The sequence below is a fragment of the Sinocyclocheilus grahami genome, unplaced genomic scaffold (genome assembly GCF_001515645.1).
Source record: "Sinocyclocheilus grahami isolate Dianchi unplaced genomic scaffold, SAMN03320097.WGS_v1.1 scaffold1780.1, whole genome shotgun sequence".
Classification (NCBI taxonomy): Eukaryota; Metazoa; Chordata; class Actinopteri; order Cypriniformes; family Cyprinidae; genus Sinocyclocheilus; species Sinocyclocheilus grahami.
Genome location: NW_015506959.1, coordinates 109494 through 112454, shown reverse-complemented (window position 1 = coordinate 112454; position 2961 = coordinate 109494). Strand labels below are relative to the sequence as shown.

Here is a 2961-nt window from a genome sequence, read left to right as displayed (position 1 = left end):
ACACACACACACACACACACACACACACACACACACACACACACACACACACACACACACACACACACACACACACAGGATAATTTAACACTTAAACTCGAATGCAAGCGAGACTCCGTGTCTACAGTCCGTCAGATGTACTGAACGCGATGTTAATGCAGACTGAATAAAGCTCTCTAGAGCTGTGCGTGCGGCCAGACGCTCACCTGCAGATGAGTTTAAAGCGCTCGAGCTTTCTGCTTCAGCATCGAGCTGGACTTCATCTGCGAAGCTGCTGCGCGCTCGGCCCCACATCCGCAAGCGGCCCGTCACAATAAGAGCCCGAGCTTCAGAGAGCGGCCCGTCACAATAAGAGCCCTGCGTCGCAATCCTAAATAGCATGCGAGATTAGAATAAGTGTGTCCCAAAGCATAGTATGTTGAAAAGAGTGTGCCAGAAGTCCCCGGATGGTCTACTGCTTCAGGTCCATCTCTGAAGTGTGGATCCGAGCACACTCTAATGGCTAAAATTGCCCACAATCCATTGCGCTTTGGTCCAGAACTACAAACACAAACAAAACGCGTTAAAAAACTACAAACATGGCGGATGTGCGCGACCGGCGGTTAGGTAGAGAGGCTTAGAAAAATAGGTTTGAGTTACTAATATTCAGCACTCTTCTTCAGCGAGTAACTGCAGTCATAAGGACTGGCACAAACAGCCTTTAGAAGCTCTGCATGTAGAGTTCTGCAGAAGCATCCTTCATGTGCACAGAAACACACCTAATAACGCCTGCAGAGCCGAGTTAGGCCGGCTCCCCCTCAATCTAATCATTAAAAAAAGAGTTCTAAAGTTCTGGATCCACTTGAACTCTAGTTCGGAAGATTCTCTTCATTTTAAAGCACTAAAAACACAAAAAAGAAGTGCTCAAAAAAGTCATCTCTGTGTAATGGTGTCAGATCTGACTAACAAAGCACTCGATATCACCAACCCTGAAAAACACGGAAGAATCAAAGACATTATGAATGAAGAGAAGGAGACATACATACAGCACTGGAAAGAACAAACCAAAGAGCAAAGTCGTCTCCAATGTTATCTGAAACTCAACAGAGAGTACAGTCTGGCTGACTATCTGCTCTCAGTCAGGAATATAACACACAGACACTTACTGACCAAGTACAGACTGAGTGACCACCAGCTGGCCATAGAGAGAGGAGCACATAAAAACACCTGGTTAGCTAAAGAAGAGCGCATCTGTACTGAATGTAGATCAGGATCAGTAGAGACGGAGGAGCACTTCCTCCTTCACTGTGACAAATACACCTCCTTAAGAGCCTCACTGTACAGTCAAATACAGCAGAGCATTCCTGACTTCCAGTCGCTCCATGAAAACCACAAATTAAGAATATTACTTGGTGAAGGACCTGCTTCCTCTTTGGTAGCACATTATATTTATAAATGCCACAAACTAAGAGTTAAAGAGTGAACACATCTGCATTAGTAGTACCATCAATGTTTATATAAATATATGGATGTATTTTACATGTTTCTTTGTTTTTTTTGTTTTTGTTCTGATATGTACAATGCTTTGGCAATATGTACCTAAGTATGTCATGCCAATATTAATTGAATTGAATTGAATTGAATTGAGAGAGAGAGAGACACACACACAAACACACAAACTCACACACACACATTAGGTAGGTAGGTAGGTAGGTAGGTAGATAGATAGATAGATAGATAGATAGATAGATAGATAGATAGATAGATAGATAGATAGATAGATAGATAGATAGATAGATAGATAGATAGATAGATAGAATATATAACTAAACTAGACTTTGAAGGGCTTTGTTTGTAGACGGCTTTATTGAGATTTAAATGCTGCACCTACACTTATGAAATAACAAACACACCGCTGCTGAAGACAGCAAACAACATCTGCATGGTACAAACACAATAGCCTCCATGCCTCCTCCACCTCCTCCTCCTCTCATTCTCTTCCAAACCTGGACCATAATCAAAGACTTCCACAGGAGGAGTGGAGAGCACTGACAGAAAATGTAATAAAAACTACATGAGCAGTCATCCATTTCTAATGGAGCTTCTTTAAATCTTGAAAGGGAGACTTTCAATAGTGCATTAGTCTTTTCCTTTCTTTGTTGTGCTCCTTTAATGCTTTCCCCACAGAAATGTATGCAAATCTCTGGCTAATGCTAACAGCAATGACAAAGAGCCAGTTCCTCCCTGAGTCTGTGCCATCCAGAGGACTGCTGGCCAAGCCAGACTCTACTCTTTCATTCAATTCCCTCTGTTTAATAAAGTCATCTTAATGTTTGCAGCATTACAGATCACTGACAACCATCACGCCGCCTATTTACTTTTTATAATAGCATAAATATTCATAAGATCCAACCTTATTTTACATGCATTAACATATAATTTACATTTTACATGATACATAAATAAATAAACAAACTGTAAATATGTTAATACAAGTGAAATATATAATTAATATAAATGATCTGTAATTGGTCTGGATTTTATATAGATTTGTATATACTACTGTATTCAGCATTATTATAATATACAATTAATACAATACAATATTACATTATATCAAATATAAATACACATAAAACAAAAAAATAGCATATAATAATAATAATAATAATAAATTATTATTAAATTGTAAAATATGGTAATCAAAATATATAAATTCAATGTTCATAACAACAATAAATTATGATTAGTATTACATTGAAAACAAAAATAACATTATTAACAATAATAATAACAGCAATACATTTTTATTAAATTGTAAACCGGAAATTATTTATTTATTATTATTATTATTATCAACAACAATAACAACAACAGCAGCAAATTATTTTTCGATTGTAAAACATTGTAATCTAAATAAATGGAATATATGAAATATACTGTTAACAACAACAATAATGATAATAATAATAATAATAATAA

At 37.0% G+C, this 2961-nt stretch overlaps 1 protein-coding gene across 1 annotated transcript in view; it reads right to left on the bottom strand.

Annotated features, from left to right (window-relative positions):
* The window catches only part of LOC107572596 (zinc finger and BTB domain-containing protein 45-like), a 10895-nt gene extending 10404 nt beyond the window's left edge, over positions 1 to 491 (bottom strand). The window contains exon 1 of the mRNA XM_016259018.1: positions 207 to 491. The gene's annotated coding sequence lies outside the window, so the exon portion shown is untranslated. The remainder of the gene's footprint in view (positions 1 to 206) is intronic.
* Positions 492 to 2961: the final 2470 nt, after the last annotated feature.